Here is a 14377-nt window from a genome sequence, read left to right as displayed (position 1 = left end):
TTCTTGATTCTTGATTCTTGATTCTTGATTCTTGATTCTTGATTCTTGATTCTTGATTCTTGATTCTTGATTCTTGATTCTTGATTCTTGATTCTTGATTCTTGATTCTTGATTCTTGATTCTTGATTCTTGATTCTTGATTCTTGATTCTTGATTCTTGATTCTTGATTCTTGATTCTTGATTCTTGATTCTTGATTCTTGATTCTTGATTCTTGATTCTTGATTCTTGATTCTTGATTCTTGATTCTTGATTCTTGATTCTTGATTCTTGATTCTTGATTCTTGATTCTTGATTCTTGATTCTTGATTCTTGATTCTTGATTCTTGATTCTTGATTCTTGATTCTTGATTCTTGATTCTTGATTCTTGATTCTTGATTCTTGATTCTTGATTCTTGATTCTTGATTCTTGATTCTTGATTCTTGATTCTTGATTCTTGATTCTTTATTCTTGATTCTTGATTCTTGATTCTTGATTCTTGATTCTTGATTCTTGATTCTTGATTCTTGATTCTTGATTCTTGATTCTTGATTCTTGATTCTTGATTCTTGATTCTTGATTCTTGATTCTTGATTCTTGATTCTTGATTCTTGATTCTTGATTCTTGATTCTTGATTCTTGATTCTTGATTCTTGATTCTTGATTCTTGATTCTTGATTCTTGATTCTGATTCTTGATTCTTGATTCTTGATTCTTGATTCTTGATTCTTGATTCTTGATTCTTGATTCTTGATTCTTGATTCTTGATTCTTGATTCTTGATTCTTGATTCTTGATTCTTGATTCTTGATTCTTGATTCTTGATTCTTGATTCTTGATTCTTGATTCTTGATTCTTGATTCTTGATTCTTGATTCTTGATTCTTGATTCTTGATTCTTGATTCTTGATTCTTGATTCTTGATTCTTGATTCTTGATTCTTGATTCTTGATTCTTGATTCTTGATTCTTGATTCTTGATTCTTGATTCTTGATTCTTGATTCTTGATTCTTGATTCTTGATTCTTGATTCTTGATTCTTGATTCTTGATTCTTGATTCTTGATTCTTGATTCTTGATTCTTGATTCTTGATTCTTGATTCTTGATTCTTGATTCTGATTCTTGATTCTTGATTCTTGATTCTTGATTCTTGATTCTTGATTCTTGATTCTTGATTCTTGATTCTTGATTCTTGATTCTTGATTCTTGATTCTTGATTCTTGATTCTTGATTCTTGATTCTTGATTCTTGATTCTTGATTCTTGATTCTTGATTCTTGATTCTTGATTCTTGATTCTTGATTCTTGATTCTTGATTCTTGATTCTTGATTCTTGATTCTTGATTCTTGATTCTTGATTCTTGATTCTTGATTCTTGATTCTTGATTCTTGATTCTTGATTCTTGATTCTTGATTCTTGATTCTTGATTCTTGATTCTTGATTCTTGATTCTTGATTCTTGATTCTTGATTCTTAATTCTTAATTCTTGATTCTTGATTCTTGATTCTTGATTCTTGATTCTTGGTTCTTGATTCTTGATTCTTGATTCATGATTCTTGATTCTTGATTCTTGATTCATGATTCTTGATTCTTGATTCTTGATTCTTGATTCTTGATTCTTGATTCTTGATTCTTGGATTCTTGATTCTTGATTCTTGATTCTTGATTCTTCATTCTTGATTCTTGATACTTGATTCTTGATTCTTGATTCTTGAATCTTGTGCTTTCACGAATGGGTTCAAAACCTCCTTATCTTTTCGTATCAACATAATTAGTCCTATAGAGGTATTTATTCGAGAACGTATAGACTTTCCCCTGTTTATTAACATCTCTTGCAGTTCGAGATTATACAAAAATTTCCGAATCCAGGATATTTGCATTGTGTTTGAATACATGCAGCGTATTAAATAATTATTAGCTTTCTGTGTGATCATAACAGTGGCATTCACTGAGTACATCAAGTCCCTAACCATACAAAGAGGAAGCAATATGCAATTGCAAGTGTAATTAAAATCGCAGACTTATTCGGTTGGGCAGTTTTTCGTTCTCACCCGGCTTGAAAGCGAATCTTGTCTTTGCCAGACACTGACTGCTGGAGCCGCACTTTTAATTTCATCCGTAAAAATCCCTGACCCAATTTCCCAAATAACATCCGAGACGGCGAAGACGGTCGCAGAACCAGCTTTAACAACCCCTCTTCAGTGTTCTTTTTTTGTCCGCGCCGGCTCGAGTCGATATCTTCATATCGGGTTTTGTTGGCGTTCGTTGTTCGTTTTTGGGGAGCTGCATTTACGGCCATTACAGCATTGTTATTGCCTTCGTTTGTTTGGCCTGTTCCACGGGGTCTTCCGAATAGGGTTCCACGCCACTTTCGATGGCTTACGGTGAATCGTGAAGATGTTCTTAATTTCGACAGTAATCCATTATTGAAATCAATTAAATTGAACAAATATATATCAAAAAATTGTTGGAAGATTTCAAATCTCGGTTTTAAAAGAACTGAATTTTTACAAGCCCATAATTTGGAGATTCAAGAGTATGCAGGATTCTACATATTCTGAATCTGCAGGACAAACTTATCCGGTCCCCAATTTCACAGAATTTTAAAAGCTCTGGAACTTTCTTCAATCTGCATTTAAAATTATTTTTGACTTATGATTTACTCTTATGCTGCTATGAATGTTAGTTATCCTTTCGATAAAAATGTTTTTAATCATTAAAAATATTAAAATATTCAATAATTTTCGTTGCTAATCATCTAAATTCTACAAAAATAATTTAATCTATAACCGAATTTCAAGTTGTATAGAATTTCCTCATGGGACAAAATATAACCCCAAACCCTGCGTCGACATGTCGATATGGTTTTCTCCAAAAAAACCCGTCCATGTTCGGGACGACAGCCGTAAATCATCCAAACTGCGCGCGCGCTCACAAAAGAATAAAGATCGACATTGAACGCATTAAACGACACGGCCTGCATGGCCATGCGGTTTTGCTCGTTGTTCGGTGTCTTGCAATTGCACTTTTTGTACCGCGTTTGGGGCTCAGTGCAATTCACAGTGCGCAATCGTTTATCCTATACCCAAACGAGGCAGGGAAGATATTCATTGCCACAAGGAAAAACGACGTACGATGACGCAGAAAAGCTCCAAACTGATTCAGGGTACAGACAAACAAAAAAAAGCAGACAGCCATAAGTCGTCAGTGGATTGTTGATTTGTGGACGACCTTGAAGAATTGTTTACTAATTAATTTTGAGGCAGGATCGATCACTGTTCGCTCAACGCAATTTTTAAAAATGCTTGTAATAGACAGCGCTCTGGAATTGTATGCATGTACAGTACACTATTACTTTGGCAACGAAGCCAACGGAAGAAAAGTCTTTGGCTTCAGGTATCTGGCACCCCAATCCTACCCACTTCGTTTGACAATAGCCAACATCGTTGAGTTTCCCATTGTTTGATTGAAATTGGATTTCCCACTGACAATTCTATTTTGTAAACCACTATTCCGAATTGATTTTTTGCCTTTCTCGTATACAAAGTATACGTAAAGGCTATAGGATCACTCCAAAACCGAACTTTTGATAGAAGGCTCGGAGACCCATATTGTTATATACCAATCGACTCAGCTCGACGAATTTAGGTGTTGTCTGTATGTGTGTGTGTGTACAAAAATGAGAGACACACTTTTTGGTACTTAGCATTATTCGATTTGCTCGCAACAAGCTGCAGTCCACGTAGATTGCGGTCTAGTTGTTTCCTATTAAAAATTGGCCCGATCGGTCATTGCGTTCCAAAGTTATTAAAAAAACATTGTTTTTCTGCCAAGGGTCCCCCCTTGGGAATTTTTTTTTCAAAAACGAATTTTTTTTTCAAGGTTTGCAGCAATGCATTCAAATGACCGCAAATGCATATGAATTGATTAAAAAAGTAAAATCTATCCCCCTAAAGTGCTATTTCTACCTCTCTCGTGTGTTTTTCTTATTTTTTAATGCGAGAGAAAGGCACCACCAACGCTAGGTGGATTCATTTGGGTTTTTTTTCCAAATAGACGTAATTATTTTTCACCATTTTTCGGAAACTTATGCGATAGTATGAAAGCGAGGTGTGTTTCAACAAGAATATTGATGCTTTTAATTAATTTTCATATTTCGATCAGCACCAAGCGCATCACGCCAAAATATCACGGTATTTGAAACATATTTCAAATAGGAGGTTTTCGGTGACTATAACTACGCCTTCGTGTTAAATTAATCGATGATTTTGATGCTAGCATCAAAAACATGGTCGCTTCGCAGACCTCTGGTTGGCTTGCTAATTTATATCGTTGTTGAAAAGTTAATTTCTATTAGGGTGGGTGTACCAATTGTCGCCATACAGAAGAACAACCATTTTTTAAAAAATAAGTAAAATGCATTTGGGTGATCTATATATATATATCAAGCGAATAGTTTTACTTCCTGCTCTTTAGAACAGCTGTGAAAACCACAATAAAATTTGTCATTATCCTCAAAATCAATCAACCCACATTAGGAACGCATGCAGTATGCACCAGTTGTGGCACTATTCTTAATTTTGGTTCCTTATTTGGAAAATCTTATTGTTTTCTTATGGGATTGGCCTAATTGAGACCACTAGTGCGACAACTGGTGTAAAGTACGTCAAAAATTAAGCAAAATCAATTTTTACAATTATGCTTTGCTTGTTTTGGAGAAGATCAAAGGTGTTATCGTATCATATGAATATGCTTTATCGATATGAACTTGGTTTGCGATGATTTGATTGGCCATTTGGCATATAAAGCACTAGTGCGATAACTGGTGCTATAGCCACGACTGGTACATCTAGCCTACATTCATTTTTTATTAGCTTCCAATTTCAGCAGGATCTTCTAGAACAGCGGTTCTCACCGTTTTTCTTGGGAGGTACATTTTTGAACTGTTACATTCATTGAGGTACCCACCTTTTTTCGTTGTAAATGAAAACAAGCATAACTCATTAGATACAGGTAATCTTCGATATAACGTACCCCCGATATAACGTACACTCGATATAACGTCACTCAATATAGCGTACATTTTTCCTCGTTATAACGTTTATTACAAAATAATTTACTAAATTGGTATGATCATTAATGTAGGGATAACATTACTGTATGGAGTCTAATTTCATCAGCTAGAGGTATTAATTACTGTTTTCTCAGTTTGCACTATCCTCAGAATTCTCCCGAGGTGTTGGATGATATTGAGTCAATGAGGTCTTAGGCATATTTTATGAACAAATGACTAGTTGATATTAGTCAAAGTCAGAATTGATGATGGGTTGTTTTCAGGTCTAACTCAGCCAATGTCGAGTAAAGTATTGGTATTGTAGATCCAAGTTTAAAATGTGTACTAGATTATATTTATAATAATCCTCGAGGAAATTCCTGGAGGAGCTCCCATAATAATTTCTGGCGAATTTTGTGAAGGAATTTCTGTAGGAAATTCTAAAAGAGTTACAAAAAGAATTTCCGAATCAATTCTTGAAAAATCTGATTGAATTAATGAAGGAATTTAAAAAAAACTGAAGAAATTTTCGAAACGAGTTTGTATAGAAATTTCTGGAGGAATTCCTAAAGTAATTTCCGAAGGAGTTTCCTGAATGCATTTTTAAGCAATTCCCAAAAGAATTTAGGAAGGAACTCCAAATAAAATTTGCGAAGCAATTCCTAGATTTCTACTGAAATTTCTTCACAAATTTCTTCAGGCTCTCCTTCCAGAATCCCTTCTGGAATTGATCCATCAGGAATTTTTCTTGGATTTCCTTCAAAAATAGCCCCAGGTAGTCGCTTTTATTTCTCCAAAAAATCCTTTGAAGATTACTCCAGGAAATTCCTCGGCGATTCCCGGAGATTTCTCCTAAACTTCTTCCAGAAATGAATCCAGTAATTCCTTCGAAAATTCTTCCAGTAATTCCTTCGTAATTTCCCTTGGTATTATGTCAATACTTCCACATCGAATTATTTCTTTAATTTCTTTCAAGAAAATGCTAAGACCTCCGCAAATTCCTGCAAGAATTCCTTTGGAAACTCCTTGAGCAATACTTTTAGAAACTATCCCAGGAGAATCTAAAAAAAATTGAATAAAATTCAACAATTTCACAATTTCAAAACGAATTTGGGAGTGTTGATTATGTTCTGTGACGAGTGTTGCCGAGAACTTCATGAAAATGTAGTCTAATGCGTGATTTGTTTGTGAATGGCAGGTAAAATTCGTCTCTATGTACAGGGTTTCCCAGTACTTTAGCAACTGCAGTAGAGCAGGACATGGTTAGCCTCTACCACCCTATAAGACCGCATCCAACCACTCATCATAGTCCTCCAACCCAACACCAGAGGGCCAGAAGCACCTTCGTTAAGTAGCCATTGGCGTAATTGGGTCGATGCTGTGAGAAGAGGTGACTGACCTGGAAATACTGACCCTGAGATGCGGTCACTATTCCAAAGTATTTCGAAGCGAACGGATGTTATAAAGTTACAAAGCGATCAAAGTTGGAAGTTGAAGAGTAGAGAAGAAAGTGTGTGGAACAAGAGAAGGTTGAGGACAACCCCACTGTTTTTGGGTTGAAAACCCCAGCAAGAACCGCCTTCCCTGGTTCCGTAGTCGGCCTAATCCGGCATTGTTTCCGCCGATAGCCGATTGGCCTTCTTATTGGTCGAGTTGCAACGAAGCAAGAAGCGAGCAAGATCCTCAAGCCACTCCGGCGATACCACCGGTAAGCCCACAGCGAACAGAGTTGCTCGCTGCCGGGTTGTCGGCCACATAAGGAAAGAAGGAAGGAAGAAGAGGAAGGAAAGAAATGGAGTGGTGCAGTGCTGCCAGGAAGAGGGGCTCTAAAGACAGGTTAACTAGCTTTAAGAGAGAGTGAAGACAGAAGTGAATAAAGTGTCGCAAAGTGAAGCTCTGTGGTTTTCCCTGCATTTGATTGCGAGAGTTCCCTGTCCGCGAGTTGCTTGAGGTGAGCGTGCCGATCCTGGTTCAGGGAGTCTCAGCATAGCGCTGGGCATATTTACCCGTTAATTACAAATTCCTGATTTTTTTTAAATTGAACTCCTGAAGGAACTTCCGACATTCTTAGATTTCTCCAAGAATTTCTTTGGACATTGCTTCAAGATTTCCTTCAGAAATATCCCAGGGATTTATTTGGTAAATCCTCTGGAAACAACGTCGGAAATACATCTAAAAATCATTTTTTAATTCTTCCTAAATGTTTCTTCGAAAATTGAAAGAATGAATTTTAAGAATTACTTCGGAATCTACCTCAGGATTTCCCTTGGTATTCAAAACTTCCTACGGGAATTTTTCGAATCATTCATTTTGATATATATTCCCGGATTTCTTTTAAAAATTCTTCGGAAATACCTTCCGAAACTGCTTTAGAAATATCTACGAAAAATATTGTGGTAATTCCTTTTGATATTCCTTTGGGGTTTAGTTCTGGAATTCCTTTACAAATTCCTTCGGGAAAATATTAAGGTTTTGAAAATTCGCGTAGGAATTTGCTTTAGATTTTTTTAATAATTCATATACCACGGTGATAGGTTTTGATCAGTTTCAGATACCCCCCTCCCCCAGCGTGGACAGTTGTTCATATAAATTTTCAAAAAATTGTATGAACCGTGGACATTCGCCATTACACGCTCCCTCCCCCAAAACTGTCCTCGTGGTATATGGACAGCCCCTTGAGAGTTCCATCAGGAATTTCACCGGAAATCCTTTCACAAATACCTTAAGAAATTTCTTCAGAAATTCTACCTGAAATTCCTGTTAGCGTTGAACGTTATTTATAAAATTTAATTAAATTTAAAAAAGACGTTAAGAAAAAAAAAGATAAAAAAAAATCAGGATCAGGTCCTTCAGAAATTCCTTTAGAACTTTCTCCAGCAAATCTTTCAGATTTCCTGCTGGAAATTAGTTAGGATATTCCTCAATTTTTTCAGCACCTCTATCATAAATTTGTTTGGAAATTCCTCTGGAATTTTCATCAGATTTCCCTTAATTTCTTTAAACATTTCTGAGGAAATTCCTTTAGAATGTTTTTCGGTAATACCAGCGGAAAATCCTTCGGAGAATTCTTTCGATTTTTTAGGAATTCCTTTGGGAAATAGTTTGGAAATACCATTTGGAATTTCTTGGGAAATCCCTTTAGGAAATCTTTGACTATTTCGTTGAAAATTCCTTCAAACATTCTGTTGGAAATATCTTCAAGGAAGTATTAGGATTTCTGGAAGAATACATACAAAAATATCGGAAAGCATTTAGGTATTTTGCACGGTTTTATTGAAGAAAAGAATTCCTAAGTGAATCTCTGAAAAAATATCAAAGGAATTTCCGATGAAAAATCCTACACTTCTCTAGACTTTTATTCAGAAACTTCTCTAGAAATTCCATCGGAAATTTCGAATAAAATTGATCAAAATTGGCGTGAAACCAGATTTTTTTTTCGGAATGATATCAGTGAAAATATTTAATTTGGCGAGCACGTGCCCCATCGTGCCATAGTTTAAATCCTCTAAGGGGCCATCCATAAAGTACGTCACGCCTGTAGGGGGAAAGGGCAGCGTGATGCTTTATACAAAAATTTTAGAGGTTTAATACAAAAAGTGTGACAAAGGGGGGAGAGGGGGTTGAAAATCGCCAATTTTTGCGTGACGTATGGATCTTCCCTAAAGATCACGGATACTCAATAAATGAATATTCATGTAAAAGAAAGCCTTGTTTCCTGTGCCTCTTGTCATGTTATTTCCTGTGCTTTATATAGATATAAAATGAAGAATTCAATTCTTCGGGTCATTTTGTAGAAATTGTTCACAAGAAAAGCTGTTTCACACTGCTAGCTGAGCCTTATATTAAAAATAATATTCGCCCATAAAGTACATGATACTATGAAATCCATATGTGCGTTCTATCGAAGTTAACCTGTATATGAAAATCTGACCTGAAAACTAACGGGATACAGGCAATCCAAAAAGTACACCCAAAAAACAAATCTGACAATTATTGTATAAAATCTGGGCATATACAATTCTGTAAGCTTTTTATACAAATATTGTATTAAAATAATACAAATCTGTATTATTTTAATACAATATTTGTATAAAAAGCTTATAGAATTGTATATGCCCAATTATTATACAGTTTCTGTAAGGTTCTTATGCAGAACTGTATTAAAATCTGCCATTCCCTGGTTGGGTGTATTTTTTCTGTTTTTCCTATACTGCCCATGATCGCATATTTGTAACATTCGCATTTTTGTTCATTTTGTAGAAAGTCTGTGAATCGTTCAGAAAGCTCAATTTACTGCATGTAATCCCACAACAGTATAATAGGCTTTACTATCTTGCTTATCTTTGCTAAGCTGGAAATGATTGAGTTTGTGGGGACGATTAATAAACGATTTACAAAATCTATCAAATATGCGATCATTGGCAGTATAAGACTTTCAGGACTTTTAGAGGCTTTCGAGCGTCTTGAAAAAAGGCTTCCGAGCGTCTTGAAAGGATGCTTCCGAGCCTCTTGAAAGGAGCATTCCGCGCCCCTTGAAAAAAGCTTTCGAGCATCTTGAAAGGAAGCTTCTGAACCTCTTGAAAGTAGGAGTCCGAGCGTATTGAACGGAGCCTCTTGAAATGAGGCTTCCGAGCCTCTTGAAAAAAGGCTTCCGAGCGTCTTGAAAGGATGCTTCCGAGCCTCTTGGAAGGAGGCTTTCGAGCATCTTGAAAAGAAGCTTCCGAACCTCTTGAAAAAAGGCTTCCATGCCTTTTGAAAGGATGCTTCTGAGCCTCTTGAAAGGAGGCTTATGAGGCTCTTGAAAGGAGGCTTTCGAGCCTCTTTAAAGAAGTATTCCAAGCCTCTTGAAAGAAGGCTTTTGAGCCTCTTGAAAATAGGCTTCCATGCCTTTTGAAAGGATGCTCCGGAGACGCTTATAAGAGGCTTCCAAGCCTCTTACAACGAACCTAACGAGCTTTTTCGGAAAAAGCCTTCATGCATTTCATGGGGAGGCTTCTCAACCCTTAGATTCTAGATTTTAGTTACTCGACGTTTTGTCCTTCTTATCTTTTGTTTCATAGCCCTTTATACATTGTGCTGGTTGTGGTGGGTAGATTTCAATAGGCTTTCATTACTGTTCGCCATGCATATTATGTACAATACAAAGTACCTTACCTTTACCGGTGTGTTACCTAATTTTTTTTAAGCAATTTGATTCGCTTTCAGAGGTTTTTGACGTTGGACAACGTCTTACCCGAAGGTACTGAGTGTCAAATTAGAATCTAAAATTGGAGACCGTAATGAAATCATGTAAGATTTTAAACGTTAATAGAGCCTTTGTCTATCGATGGATTTTAGAGATTTATATATCAATCGGCTCGGAAACTCTCCAGAAATTTGTCAATTTCATTGAAACTTTTGATTATTTACAATAAACTATTGAAAATTTCAATTCTTGTTCTAACCAGTAAAAATATCAGAACCAACCAATTCAATCCGTTCATGCATTCCCAACACGGACATCAGAATGATGTAAGCTGCGGGCCTTTTGACCCACCGTTTCATTTTCTCCGGGTATAAAAAAGCCCATGTTTCGCGCTCGCGCGTTATTTCTGTTCGATGATCCACGGTGAGTGGTCACGGAGAACGATGGCGTTGGAAGCGGTCCCAGTATCGATGACGGTGGTTTCTGTATCTGTAGCGGTTTAGCGCCAAACTATCGAGGGGCTATCGTCGGCGTCAGCGGCATTCCAGTGGAATTTTCTTGCATGGTTCAGGATCTGTTGCAGTTAATCGGGAAGGCGCATTATTGAAAATAAATCGATTCTTGTCAGATCCTCAATTTTATAAAAGAGAAGATTGAGCCGAATCAAATTTTCATCACAGTGCAAATCATCATCGCTTGGCGATAGCAGAAATTTGACTTCAGCAGAACCACAAGCGCGCGTCGGACTATTGAATGGTAGCTGTTGGTGATTCGGAAGGCGCATCCCAAGTAGCACCTGCAACTTAACGCAAATAGAAAAACTCAAATAAAAGTTGTATATAGATCATAAACAAGTTTTGATCGTCACATTGTGTTTTTATATGGTTGGACTTTGGTTTCCTTCGTTTCTGGATTCATAAGTCGCGATAGTTAGATTCTTCTTATCAAAAACTTATGTAAAACATGTTTAAAACTGAATCTCAGAAGTTTAGCTTATTAGTTATATACATGTTCTTTTGATACTTATATATAACTAACAAAACGACACCCAAAAATGGCCCTCCAGGTATGAGCAATCAATATATTTTTATCGTTTAATACTGCAATGATTTAATTTTCAATCACTTTAGAAATATGTTCTAATCACTTTCTCCAATCCTACGCATTTTTTGATGTCCCATTAGATGATACGCATGATTTATACGTTAGTCTGCGATCGTTTCGTACGATTCTGTGTCAAATTTTGGATAACTTCCAGGGCTGCACCTTACGCGAATCAGAATTTGCCTCTGTTACAATAAGCCGCACGTATTCTATATAGATAATATATTTTAACATCTCCTCCAAATAGTAAAAGGAAAATCAAAAAGTTCGCGATATTTCGTTGTTATTGTTTTTGTTCGTAACCTTTGAAACTCTTTTATAATTGATGTTATTTTAAAAACTTTATTATGACTACCTTATAGCAAACTGGTCCCGGATCGTGTTACATATAGGGTTACTGCTCCTGGACTTCATCTCATAGCTCCGATATTGGTCCTACGAAAAACAAAGCAACGAAAAGGAATTTGATTTGTTTCTATTTTTTGTGATTTTTTCAAAAGTGTGCACGCATGTTAGCAAAAAGACGAAATTGGTGCCGTATTTCTTTGTTTCGCGATGAGATGAATATATGTACAGTGAGATTGAAAACGGAACAGTTCCCCTAGATTTTTATGAGATCTCGAATAACAAAGTTATTTTTTGACAGATGTAGATTACACTGCCGGTCAAAAGTACTTTGTATAAATAAAATAAAATTGGATAATCAAAAAATGATGAAGAAAATTTAATTCAAAAGAAAATTTCTTGGAATGTTTTGTAAGTGTGCCTAATTCCTAATAATTAATTTGATTTGCTAATGGAAAAACGAACATAAGATAATAAGGTGAAATAAAGAACTGGAATAGTTATTCTACGTCAGAGAGAATTGGAATAGAAACAAAACTAAGATGTGGTTTATTGTTCACATGTTTTTGGACATGCAGCTTTTCCAACAGAGGTAATAACTTGATGAGGTAATAAACTATACGTAAAATTGTAGCTACAGTTCTTTTAGCTTATTCCCAAACATGTATATATGGGTATATAACTTCCCAAACGTTTTGGTTTTTAGGTGACATTTAGTTTCTAGCCCATCTCTGCGAGCAAAAATTGTTTCGCTATTGACGACAGTGACAATCTTGCTCTATAATTTATTAACTCAATTTTCTCGTAAGCTTTTCCTCGGTAACACAATTGTTTCAAAGATAATGTTGAAAATATCTTATATCTATGTATCCGAATTAAGGTTACTTCCGTTTAAGGTTTTACATTTTGGTATTTTATAATACCAAATATTAATCACAAAATGTTCAACTAGGATGATTTATTTGAGATGAGAGATAACTCTCTTAGTTCTCTCAAAACATTTTTCATTTCGCACAGGTTTCGAAAATTATGGCAACTGATGTAATGCTGAACGATAGATATGGCGAATCGGTTTGGTCTGGAGCTACAAAATTTATGATTTCAATTTTCATTTTTTGATGAACTTGGTTTCAATTTTGCCGTGTATTCATGGCGCATGGAATTTCAAGAAGTAGCAATATAAGTTTCACCATAAATCCAGAATGGCATGTCGAGGAACATTATGAAGCTAGTGGTTTATCACCTTTAATAATAACAAAGTATTTTCTTTAATTACTTCCACCTTAAACTCTTCATGGTAATTTCATGAACATATTTTATGGAGAAAAAGATAAATAAACTGAAATCAAAATTGACAGCTAGATTTTTATTAGCTAAATCAGGTGTTATAAAAACGTTCTTTTTTTGTTTCAGCAACAGATCGAATGAAACATAGAAGATGTTATATAATGACTCCACCTCTTGCGCTTTTTTCGTTCTATTGTAGTCGGATATATGATGTTGACAACAATATTGTGCCTCTTTGAAAAGTTATAAATAAATTACTGCTGCTGAATAACGACAAGTAGTGTTACTTGGGATTATTGGAAATTAATTGGTTCTTCTCTCGAACTGGCTGATTTCCTCGAGGAGAAGGAGTTCGGAGAAGGTCACTGAAACGCACCTAAAACCGGAGGTGAACGTCCACATCCCGGACTTCCGCATCGTTCGACTCGACCGGCCGTCCAGGGGAGGCCGATATAACATCAACTGTCGCCTGCTGCCAAGCTTCCAGCTGAGCATCATCGAAGCCATCGGTGTCGAAGTGACTACCGCCCTTCGGAGGGACATCGTCAAGTTAAGACGGAGATAAATCCAGTACATCAATGCCGGCGACCTGAATGCCAAGCATCAAGCCTGGGGCAACAGTCGCGGCAATCGAGAGGAAGGCCACTACACGATCCTGAGCCCGGATTCCCCCACTCGGCTGAGTTGGTCCGGCGTCTATTCGACAATCGACTTGTACATCACCAACATGAATGACCACATCTCGCAGCCGGTCGTCTACCAGGAGCTCAGCTCGGATCACTATCCGATGGTGGTGGAAGTAGGCTCCTCAATTAATCGGCATCAGCTGTCCCGACGAAGTTATCATCGAGTCGACTGGGGCCGGTTCCAAAGGTGCGTGAACGCCAACGTCGACTACGAGGCGCGGCCGGTAACGCCTGAAGCTATTGATCGTCAGCTGCGTTCCATCGAGGAGGCGATCTCGGTGGCCCGTGATCAACATGTACCGACGGCTAGGCAGGTAAGCTGCACCCTAACAATCGATACACTCACCAAAGATGTGATTCGATTGCAGAATGTCACTCGCAGGCAGTTTCAGCGTACTGGACTTTTACTTATGGATCCTGTACACCTCCGGTGGTGCAAAGGGCCGACTTAAAAGATCTCCATCCTGAGCGTTGCCCGGCTATCGCTTTAACCTGTTGCCAGGTTAGATTTCGGTCGACTTCTTTTATTTCTTTATTGAGGCTTCGCCGCCATGAGCCTCTGGGTCTGCCTCTGCTGCGATGTCCCGCTGGGTTCCAGTCTAATGCTTGTTTACAGATTTCGTTTCCGCCCCTACGTAGAGTTTGGCCGACCCAGCTCCACTTGCGATCCTGAATTTCTGTTGCTGTCGGCCTCTGGTGACAACGACGATGGAGTTCGTTGTTTGAGATCCAGTTGTGA

This window comes from Armigeres subalbatus, chromosome 1, assembly GCF_024139115.2.
Source record: "Armigeres subalbatus isolate Guangzhou_Male chromosome 1, GZ_Asu_2, whole genome shotgun sequence".
In the NCBI taxonomy this organism is placed as follows: Eukaryota; Metazoa; Arthropoda; class Insecta; order Diptera; family Culicidae; genus Armigeres; species Armigeres subalbatus.
The sequence above is the reverse complement of the archived record's forward strand: the minus strand, read 5'-3'. Positions refer to the sequence as shown.